General features: G+C 37.3%; 1 protein-coding gene across 47 annotated transcripts in view; it reads left to right on the forward strand.

Moving 5' to 3' along the window:
• ZBTB20 (zinc finger and BTB domain containing 20) overlaps window positions 1–12,340 on the forward strand; it is an 813,376-nt gene that overhangs the window by 624,348 nt on the left and 176,688 nt on the right. The window lies entirely within an intron of this gene.

Below are 12,340 nucleotides of genomic sequence, written 5' to 3' on the forward strand. Positions count from 1 at the left end.
ACACCAAGATTACTGGAGCAACCATCAGAGTGGGGAAATCAGCGCATGCCCTCCTTTGGTACCACAGAAGTTGCCCCATTGAAACTGGGATCAGATACTTGTATTTTAATATACAGGGCAAGGAAGGTGGCAGAGGAAATGCTATAAACCCAGTCTCTCTAAAGGCACATTATTGGGGTTTGATGGAATTCTTGAAGTTGATCTTATTTATCATGAATAAAGCTAGATTCATGTACTGATCCTGAGCAGACATGGATAAACTGGTTGAACTTGAGATTTTTTTTTTTTCCTGCAGATACATGACTAGTTCGTAAACAAGAGAATTTTACTAAATTAGTATATATGCTTAGGTAAGCTCAGGGAAATTACCAATGTAAAGTAAAAATTATTCACTTGCATTGTAGAGACAGACTGTCAGATGATTTCCCTAGCAATTGCATTGTTGACCCAGGGAGGGCAAAAGGCAAAATTGGCTCTCTCTGAGCCTGCTTTAGAGTGGAGGCAGTTCTATTAGGTCTTGAAGGGAATGAGGATTAAGCAATGAGGCTCTTCTGGGGTGCTTCCTTTAGGACTGAACTTCATTCCAAATATGCAGAGGATCTGACTCCCAGGTACAGCCCAATAGAAACAAAGGGTGTAAATCGGAGTTTTATAACTTTGGCCCTGTTAACCTTTGGGGCCAGATAAATCTTTGTGGAACAGCGCTGTCCTATGCACTGTAAGATGTTTAGCAGCATCCCTGGCATCTACCCTCTAAATGCCAGTAGGAACTTTTCTAACTGTGACAACAAAAAATACAAATGTCCCCTGATTGGGGGCAAAAAGTAGCCCCAGATTGAGAACCACTGGCCTAAAGCCAGATGCAGCTTGGGTAAGAAAAGAGAGTTGGAGAATCCCTTAAAAGGCCCAGAATATTCAGTAGTTGATCATTCAGCAGGTATTTATTGAGCCCCTGTTATCTTCCAGGCGCTCTTCTATTTATCAGGGATGCCACTGTGAAGAGTCATGATCTCGTGGAGCTTACCTTCTAGTAGATGAATGCCACATGTTCCTAACTAGCAGGTTCCCCTTCCCTCCACACAGCATAACAGCAAATGCTTCAAGCCAACTGAGGGCCAAGAAAAGGAAAACACAAGTTCATATTTGAAGATTCTTTTTTCATTTTATGAACCTCAAAACGGCTTTGATTTAAAAATGAAACTTGGCAAGTGATTAGTTCATATGTTTTAGTTTATAATATGTTTTAATCATTTTGGGTGTTTTCAAAACAAATGGTGAGATTAGGGTTTTTTTTTTCTCTTCTATTTTTGGCCCCTTTCCTCTGGAGAGTCCTCCTCTTGTGTTTAGTTCTTGGTGTTCCTAGTATATTTGAAGAGTGCTTTTAAGTATTTGAAATGTGTGTACATGGTTGAAAGGGGATGAGGAAGAAGAAACCTAAGATTTCATGACCCTGCTCAAACAAATACCCACACCCCAGCCCTAAAGCAGTGTCTGGGCACCACATCTTCAAGGAAGGCCCCTTGGAAACCCCTCATGGGCCAGTCCTCTGACCCAGGTGATCTCCGAACCCCCTTTATGTATTCTTATGAAGATAAGTGATAAAGAACGGACTGTGAGATTTGTTGTTCAGATTTTTCCCCTTAGAATGTGAGCTCAGTGGATATTAGTACCATGTTGGCTCTGTCCACAGTTCTACTGTCTTCAGCATAGGGCCTGGTACACAGTAAGTGCTTAAGAAATACGTGTCGAATGGCTGGGCGCAGTGGCTCACACCTGTAATCCCAGCACTTTGGGAGGCCGAGGCGGGTGGAGGTCAGGAATTCAAGACCAGCCTGGCCAAGATGGTGAAATCCTGTCTCTACTAAAAATACAAAAATTAGCCGGACATGGTGGCAGGTGCCTGTAATCCCAGCTACTAGGGAGGCTGGGGCAGAGAAATACTTGAGCCCAGGAGGCAGAGGTTGCAGTGAGCCGAGATTGTGTCACAGCGTTCCAGCCTGGGCAACAGAGAGAGAGATTTGGTCTCAAAAAAAAAAAAGAAAAAAGAAATATGTGTTCAATGACTGACAAACTGACTGAGAAACCTAGCTTTTGGGGTGTCCTTCCCAAACACTTTAAGCCTGTGCATTGCCTGTGGATTAACGTGCCTCTAGTGTGAGACCTCATTGTGTTCCTCATTACTTTGTGAACTGTGAAGTAACATGTTCATTATCTAGTTCCATCCTTTGTTTAGTGATGTAGAGGATCAATGCCTATGACTCTCAGTGTGGGGCACAGAGTAAAATTACATATCTTATTTACTTGCTTTCTTGTTTAATGTATGTTTCCTCTACTGGAATTTAAACTACGTAAGGTGGAGAACTTGATCTACCACTAATGTTATCCTCTGTGCCTAGAATGATGTCTGATACATAGTAGATATTCAACAAATATTTGCTGAAGAAATAAATGATAGGCATTTCATCTATTAATAAATTGATAGATTGATTACTTATTAGTGAACAAAAAATGCAATAACGTGATGAAATTCTTATTCATTCAATATCCTAGGGCAGTGCCTAGCATATAGTAGGCACTCAATAAGTACTTGATGAGTGAAAGAACTGATTCCAATATACTGAAGAACTTTTTTACTGAGTATATTAGTTTTCTAGGGCTTTGTAACAAACTACCACAAACTGAGTGGCTTAAACAACAGAAATCGTTTGTCTCACAGTTATAGAAGCTAGATGTTCAAGATTAAAGTATCAGCAAGGTTGGCTCCTTGTAAGGCTGTGAGAATCTCTTCCATGACTCTCACCCAGCTTCTGATGGTTTCCTGGCAATCTTTGGTGTTCCGTGGCTTATAGAAGCATCAGCCCCAATCTCCACCGTCATCGTCACCTGATGTTCTCCCTGTGTGCATGTCTGTGTTTAAGTTTCTTCTTTTTATAAGTAGTCATATTGGATTACAGGCCCACTCTACAGCATGACCTCATCTTAATCACATCTTCAGTGACCCTATTCACAAATATATTCATATTCTAAAGAATCGGGGGCCAGAATGTCAACATATGAATTTTAAGGGAACATAATCAACCCATAATACTAAAATAATAGAGATCTTCAGGTAGTAACATTTTGATGGATGACTTCTATTTGGAAAACATCAGCTTCTCAAAATAACATCTAGATTTATGATTCTATATGGAAATTGATGTGGTAATATTAAATAGCATTTACTGTGTTATACCAAGACATATATGTTTATAGAGAGGAAACATAAAGAAAGTCCAAGGGGCATGAAGGTATATGGCATATACTCTTGAATTCTGAGTAGTGTGGTGTCACCAGACAATGGGTTATGTGGGGAAGACTGCTGAGAGGTGCCAAAGGGATTTGTATATGAAGCAAAGGGGCTTGGGGTTTGGACTTCATTACACAGGCCTCCAGCATATAAGCAAAACTTATTGAATGGTAAATGAGTATAGCAAGGATGAATTTTATTGTATGTAAATTATACCCCAGTGAACTCGACCTTTAAAAGAATGAAAACAATGAGTTTGAAGGATGGATTTTGGAGGCTAGCAATTCAGAAGTGTTTGGTGACTTTGGCAAAAAAAAAATGGTTTAATTAGAAACACAGCTAGAGAAACCAGATTGTAATGGTTTGAGGAATAAATGGGAGCTTAGGAAGCTTGAAGGTGACACAAAAGAGAGAAAGATAAGGTCTGCAAAAGATGGTTTGTTGTTTGTTAGTTTATTATCATTGTTATTATTGTTACTTTAAATGAAGCCAGCTAAAGCATGTTGGCAGGCAGTAGGAAAATCGAAAACACAAAAGAAAGGAAAAGTAACTGATATAATAAGATCCTGGAGGAGGTTATCAGTGCTAGGCAGAAGGATCTTTGAAATGTTACAGGTGGATTCATTGGTGGCAGAGGTTGAGAGATGGGAAGTGCCATTTGATGGCCTCTGTTTTCTCTATGTAAAAGGAGGCAAGGTTAGTAGCTGAGAGTGAAGAGTAGCGTATGGGTTATAACTAGTTAAATAGAATAATGAATGAAACTGGGGAGTGAAAAAGGAAACTGACTAGGAGCAAATTTTAAAATTGAAAAAGAATTCTGAAACCCAAACTTATGCTGGAAACCATAATTCTGCAGGAGAATCAAGCTGTACAGTTTTGTGCTTTTTCTTCAGCAAGGATCAGCAGCCTGGAAGCTGAGGAGAACATGAATGTGGGTTCATCTGAGCTCTAGAACTAGGTAAATACAGTTGAGAACTGTAGATGAGGGATTTGATGGAGCTGGTGGACATTCTAAAGTTAACAACAATGGGCATCCAGACTGGTAGAGAAGAAACTGGAAAATAATAGTCTGGGAAAAAAGAGGAAAAAACAAGAAAACCAAAAAGTCAGGGTAAGAAAGTAGAGTACTTGTTTTCTGGAGTCATATGTGTCCCCGTAAGGAGCCCGGCCCTACAATACAAGTCTTATGCCACAAGTCTCAGAGAAACTGCAGAAAGTAGAATGAACACATTATAGGGCATAGACTGGATCCAAAAACATAGCCTGGTGGTCAGTGTTTCATTCCTAACTTGCCATTAATTTAAGGCAGCTGTCATTACCACCATTATCACAGAATGCTAATCCTTAGGAAGAGAATGTAAGACTAGAAGAAATACCTGTGCACGTAAGAGCAGAATAAATAGGAACCTCCCATGGGGCAATGGCAATAAACTTGACAAGAGGCAAATTGTTTTATTTTTTGCCTTGGATTCCAAAAGTGTACTGAGGTTTCCCTCAAGGCATGTTCTTTTACTTTTCTTAAGATTATCAATTTATTCTGTTAGAGAGTCTACAGAGGTGACACTCTTCTTTTGGCCCTTGCTCTCCCTTTCTGTGTTTTCTCTTTCTCCTCATTTCCTCCTATCTTTATGGATTGAATATTGTCATATGTCTCAGCAACCGTCCCCAACCCAGTGACCAAATGAAGTATTCCCATTACTTATTATTGGATTTTTTTTAATCCCCAGGAAGACTGGGCTAAGAAGTTAGCTCTTGGTTAGAAAACACTTTTAGGTACTTTGCAGATAACACTGTACCACTAATCCCTCATGCCCTATACATTTAGATGAACCTAGGTGTCTCTCTCTGGTATTCATAAGAAAATCCCTGCTCCTATGGGCCCTGTCTCCATATGTCAGCCTAGCAAAGTAACCAACCATGTTATGCACTGTGAGATACCATGCTCTAGTTATCCTTTACTTGCTTGAGTGGACTGAGATGAACATAATACACAAGGTTTAGTAGTTCCTAAACCCTATGAGAATTCCTAAGCTCCTTCTCTTGATGTTGTCGATACATAAGTTCAAAAAATAGCTTTGGGGGAATTTCAATAAACAACTCTAAATAAGTCCTCTTTCCTTTGCAAATATAAATCCTTTGTAAAATTTTATTTTTTTCCTTTTGTTTTCTATTCCTGATTCTATTATCGCTCTAGCAATGCTAAAAACCAGCTGGTTTGGAGATTAATATGACCAGACATACCATAAATTTTTTAAATCTCAAAAATCCGTTTATCCTTCTTGGTAAATTGAATATATGTTACATATACACACATACATACATGCATAAATATGCACTATGTTATTATGTCTTCTCTAAGTTCTTCTTTTTTTTGTCTCAGTGTCTCCTAAAATTCTTCCTAAATGCTTTTTTGTTATAATAAAGAGGTAGGAGGAAAAAATCCTGAAAGAATGGAGGAGAAAAGTATATGAAGTGATAGAAGATGGAAAGAGAAAGTACACTATGGAATAAGGGAAACCAATGAGGAGATTGAAAAAGTAGTGATTTTCTTTTCCCTAGTTCCCTTAGACTGCTTTTAGGTATGGTTTTGATATTTCTCTCACCTAATGCCCCCAAATGACCTCTTCCTAGCAATTTCTTCTACAAAAAATATTCCTTTTACTGCCAGAAAATATCTCTAACCTGCCAAGCAGGTTGAAATCTCCTGCCCCAGCATCTAAACATCCTCTCTAGCCTGCCAAACCCCTAACCACCTGACCCAGGGGACTTGGACCCATTGCCGTTGTTAGTTCTACACACCCCCTACTCCATGCCAGCATGGAGAGTGTTAATGGGTGATATAAGTGTGAAAAAACTTAAGCAATAGTTTGGTTTTGCTTTATTAACATTCAAAATATAAATAGGTAAACTACATGTTAAATTCATTAAATTCTTCCTTCACTGTTTAGAAATACGAAAACTGCATTTTTAGAAAAGGGATTGATTGGTGTCATGTACGTATTTGTTCACTTCTGTTGATGCAAGATAATAAGAGTAGTAACATAGAGGTGGAATAATGGTATTTATAATTTCATCACCACTGTTTATATAAGATAAAAATGTCTGAAAAGCAACAGAGAGAACATTTGCTGCTCTGTACATACATTAAATTCTCCCATTTTTGTTTATAAAGCATATGAGGAGGAAAAACAAGTTTAACAAATTGAGGAAGAGTTACTGTTCTTTTTACCATGTCCACTGACATTTACCTAAGGTAGCCAGGTTCAGAAAATAGCAAAATATAGTGAAGAGGGTAATTCCTTATAAAGGAATATAGGGACCAGAAACATGCACTTGGTTAACTGTTCTCTGAGATTGAGATTACTTGAGTGAGATTATGGTCCTCTGTTCAGTGCAGAAATTGTTCTACCCTAGAGAGGAGTGAGTACTAAGTCTGGGAGACCAGTGACTTGTATGTAATTTGCCTGTAATTTGAGATATGTATCTTAGGGGCTGAGGCTGCATTCCCTCTTTCAAAAAAGAAAGGGAAAAAAAATGGTAGTTCAGATCAGATTGTAAGGACTCATTTCAAAAACTTAAATAATTCTGCGTAGACTTTTATATTTTCATGGCTGTTTGAGAAAGAAAAGGTAGTTGGGAGTGGAGAAGGGGTTCCTTATCTATATAAAAATTAGCTGAGTTGATAATATAGGTTACAAAGGGTCAAGTCATTCATGAAAGGTTAATGGTGATATTACAGGGCAAATGAATAAAAACAAATAAGGAATGAGGAGAGGAATCATCATGGGCAGGTGGTTATATTTATAACTTGTCTAAAGTGGGCTAATAACGTCTCAGTGATAATAGAGACAGAAACTCTCCAAAATATACATTAGAGTGGAAGGTCCTTGAGGGCAGGAGTAGAATCCAATTGGCAGAGTAATCAATAATAGATTCTGAAAAACTATTTGTTGAATTAATGAATGAATACATAGTATTGGAAATAATTTGTATATTCTCCCCTATCTTAACCTACTCTCAAGATAAGTTCAGAAATTTTATTAGGCTGTCATGGAAGAGTTGATATTTAACAAGGTCACAAAGCAACTAATTTTTATTAATTAGTTACTTTTAATCCCCATTCACATTCCTATTCCTGTCTACACCCATAGGTAAGCATATTTTATTGTCTATTGGACCAATTTTGCATGAAAATGTTAGGAGATAAAGTCAGACAAGTAGTAAGGGACATACTGTATTGGTCTAACAAACCATAGTAAAGGCTTTAGAATCCCAAGCATCAGTGAGCCTGAAAAAGTCTAATGGGTAGGAGAGTCTTTGAAATCACAACCACCACCCTATTTTTTCAGAATGACCAGATGAGACACTTCAGCCGAAGGCTGGAAGCCTAGATATAAGAGCTGGATTTAGGCTATTTGTTAACTGTGATATTTCTGACCAGTATAAATAAAAATAAACTGTGCTTAACTGGACCTTTGTTCTTTGCCTATTGAGCCAGCTTTACCCATCAGTTTAACCCATTTGGCAGCCTTACCTAAGAGAAGCTTAGGGAGTAGTAGCAAATGTGTTTTTCAGCACACTGAAGACCTTATAGAACATATCTATAAGGTCTCCATTTCCAAAGTGTAGGATTTAAGACACTAAACAAAAATTTTAAATATTAGATAGATGTTCCCTTGTACTAACTGTTCACTGAACTAAGAATTATAGGATTCCTGTGTATTTAATAGCATATGCATAAATCACTTTGCAAAGGAAAGAGATGTTAAAAGTTCACATAAGACATATATGATCTCTAACCAAGTCCTTCCAAGGTGAACCAATTTGCTACACTTACTTGTGAGAATGACAGAAATCTGATAGTTTGCCTAAAAGATGAGATATTTAGAAAAAGTCATTTTCTTGTCCATTTATGTCTAAATATTTAAAACTTTGAAACCATGTTACTAGTAGAACCAAGGGAAATAGCCTAGAATTTTTCTTGTCACTTACAGAGATGACAGACTTACAATATGATGATTCTTTTGAAAACTTCTTACAAGACCTAGAACTTGTCTGGCTCCATTTATCTGGCCAGGATGTATTTCTATGATTTATCCAATGAGATTCTTAGCAGAGCCTCACATTTACTGCATAAGACAATTATATTTATTTTCTCTGCCATGACAAAAACCACTCTATACTATAAACATAACGTTAAAGACGTTAAAGGTTGCTTTTTTTCTTTTTTTTTTTTAGCATGTGGACAGAGTCTGTAAAAGCTTTTTTCAGTTTCATCATGTTGACAAGCTGATTCCATTAAATCACCCACCATCATCATGTTCACTTTTTTTTTTCTTTTTTGAAAAGTTAGAAAACAGTGATCATCTTAGAGTTTTCAAGGCATTCCCTTTGGAAAAAATAAATCTGGAAAAACATGAGTCTGTTCCTTCAAATGGAAAAAAGGCCCTTCTCTTGAAGCTATTCAGGATAGGGAAGGAGCTCTCGGTCTTTTACCCCCAGTAAGACCGGATGTTTTTTAAACATTCTGAGTATAGATCAAACTTCTCTACCTCCATGTTTATTATGTATTATTTGCTATTTCAAATGGACACTGCAAGAAGTTAAATGAATGACATGAAAGAGATTTGTTCGAGGATATTTTAGTACTTTGCACCCTCAGATGCAATGCAATTAGATAATATTTTAGGATCACACTGCTGGTTTGAATTAGGGCAGATATACCCTGCTCCTCGCAACACCATGCTTTCCTCACTGAGGGGAAAAAAATCATATGATCATACTGCTGCTGGGTCATTTAAAGCATTGAGTGGATGTGTGAAATGAGAAAAAAAAAAAAAGCTCAGTATGGGGTTAATTAGCTCTGTGGCGTGGTGGGTGGGTCACTTCCTCAGAACCAAATCATGCAGGAGGAACCATGCATGTGCAGACTGACAAAATTAGAAGAAAGCCCATGAACCTTCAGACTCTAGGACAAAAATTGATTGCCTTTGGAAACAAGAAAGGAACGCTTTCATGCAGTGAGTACTTTGGGCTTCACTGGTCAGAGACGAAGGGACTTCCCTTGAAGTGTCGGCTCAGGCCACTGTCGTATACTGAAAATGAATCTATGGTTTGAGAGAGACCTGGCAAATCTGGTACTTTTAAAAATTTACCTCTGCTGACACTTTTTAAAATCATGTCTTTCTCAATTAGTATACTAGCCTTATTTTTGAGGTCTCATCTTGGAAACAACATAATTTCTTCCCCAAAGTACGGGTGAATCCTTCATATTTTCGTAATTGTGTTTCACGGTATTTCACAGACTGCTGTGGGTTCCCTGCCTGCTGAGATTCGTTCAGCTGTGGTTTGGCCTGAAGGGTTCCCACTAGGTTGTTTACAATCTAATCCTTGAAGTGGGAGGTTAAGGAGCAGATAGAAAACATCCTCGATCCCTGGATCATTAATAGGTGAATACAAGAATGCAGATATTTACAAGGAAATCTCACAGGCCAGGATTTCTAGGGCAGAAAGATATTGTGAAAGGCTCCTGGAGCATATGCTGACAAGGAGCCAGGAACCAATGGAAATTATCCATGAGGAAAACACTGACAAATATGTTAATAAAATTTCAGTGCAAACCATTTGGGGTTTCTTATGTTTCTGCCTAAATTACTCTGACTTTAGTAGTAACAGCACTTCATGGAGTATACATAGAGTCACCAAATGTTTATGACTTTTGAGAAGAAGGTGTGTGTATAATGTATGCATTTATAGGTATATATCTTTATTTGAAGTAAAACTATAAGCACAATTGGCTTCTTGAGGTGGGGAGCAAATGACCCCTTTTAGCAGTATACTTGGAAAACTCGAAGCATCTAGGACAGAATTTGCCACCACCACACACACACACGCGCGCGCACACACACCCCCCAAATACTTTGCTTATTACCTGTGATAAAAACTGAATTTGGATCTTGTATCAACGGTTAAGAAAATGCATATTCCCCTAAGTAGAGGTATTAAAACAATTAAATGAATATATTTTTAGCAAACTGAGAGCAAGGGTGGGGAGATGGAGAGCTCACTAAGAGTATCCCCAAAGAAGCAGTCCCAGCCACATTTCTGTTTCTTCAACTGCCTGATGACAGGAATGTGGATGTGGAAATAAATAGGACTAAAAGGTGAGGGAAGCAGAGAGTAAGTTTTGCTAATTCTAACAACCTATGTTATCAGCTTATTCCACAGCTTTTCAAAATTCAAGTTGCTGGTTAACTTGACTCCTTTGCTGTTCCGTTCATTCTGTTCATTATGAAACAGCATAAGCAATGGCTACATACACTAACCATTATCCTAGTTAGGTTGTCAAAGTTAGCTTAATGCCGACTTTATTTTCTGTAGTCACACTGAACAAAACGTTTCTTTTGAAAGGTCTTAGTTAGACCTCTGCCCTCCCAACTCCTGATCACAGTAGTAACCAACCTCAAGAAGTCATTAGTGAAGACTGGAACAATATCCTGTAACAAGTCAGCTATGAAGAAATTGGCATAGTTTGTCTCTTTGATTCATGTTCTTATGGAAATAATGGATTGAAAATAAAACTACATTTCTTTCTCTCTCAAATTCATTTTTTCACTGGATCTTCTTTGCAAGTTACATTGGAATGAAGATTTTATTTTTGTTTTTCTTAACAAAGTTCGAATAACACTCAAAGGCTTTAAAAGCCAAAGTCCATCTTTAGATATAGCTTTCTTCTATAATGTACTGCCAGTTTCTTATGTATGTGTATTTTTACCTTCCTGATGCCTTCGCCTGTTGATTGGTACATGTTAGTGCTTTGCTTATAAGAGTTGGGCAATAGTTCAGTGATCCAGTCCAAATCTGGGCCATAGATAGAATGGACTCATCTTCTATTTAAGAAAAGTGGCAAACTGCTTTAAATGAATTTGGTTCAGACAAGGTCATTGGAGCTGTTCATCTAACCCTGTGCTGTATGTAATGGACGCTTCTGCTGAGCTCCAAAGCTACAAGGTAAAGAGACAAAGAAAGCCACTAACTTGCCACCCCTGTTAGACCTTATCTGTGAGTCTGTTTTTAAATTTACATTTTTAATCATATGGGGCACATTTTGGTCATTTAAAGGAATTGTTTATTGATTCTCCCGTTGTCTTTGAAGATAGTCCAGGAAATAATAGTGATTTCATATATTACTTTCCGGACCTTTAAAAAACTTTTTCTTTAATTGGAAATTGAGTTTATATACATATTCAATAAGAGGTTTATGAAATATTCAGCAAATTTCTTAGACATTAAAGAATTGTTAGACTGTTTTACTCTAGCTAATCACTATGTTAAAACTTTAGTAAATTTGGGTACATTTTTGCCAATTTTATTTGTTATATGCAGTTGGCAAATTGAATCAAAAGTGTAAGAACCATATATTACTATTTTGAATTTAATAACTTACCAACTCTCTGTATTGCTTATTTCTCTTTAAACTGTAGAATGTATTTTACTCAACTGTATGGTGATTCTGTATAATTTTTAGGGTTAACATTTTATAGAATTTTATGGAATCATACAGAGTTAAACAAGACTAGAAAAGTTATTGAATTCATTCTCCTGACTGGAGGCAGAGCTGCATTTATTTTATCCAAAATAGACGAAGATTTTTCCTATTTTAAGAGAGTCAGGAAGAAAGAAATTTCAGAACTGCTCTTAGCAATCTATTTGATTATTTACCACTTGCATATTTAGAATGTTCATCTTTAAGTCTAAAATTCTGCACTGGACGGTTTAATGTCATTTTGCCCTAGGACAAAAATGCTGATCATTATCCTCTTTGTAACAACTTTTCTTATAGTCAAAAAACTATAAAGACACACTTCAGCTCTTTCTTCCCTAAGCTAAATTATCCCAGTTTTTTAAACATTTACTTTTGTTTTTATAGCTCTTTCTATACCTAAGTGGCAAAGGGCACTATTTTTAAAAGCTCTGTCATATATGATGCCTCTTAGAGAGGCACTGCATATTTTAATTTCACTGTGCTGATGTGGAAACAGCCACAACTTTTTC

This window comes from Macaca fascicularis, chromosome 2 (assembly GCF_037993035.2).
Source record: "Macaca fascicularis isolate 582-1 chromosome 2, T2T-MFA8v1.1".
Lineage (NCBI taxonomy): Eukaryota > Metazoa > Chordata > Mammalia > Primates > Cercopithecidae > Macaca > Macaca fascicularis.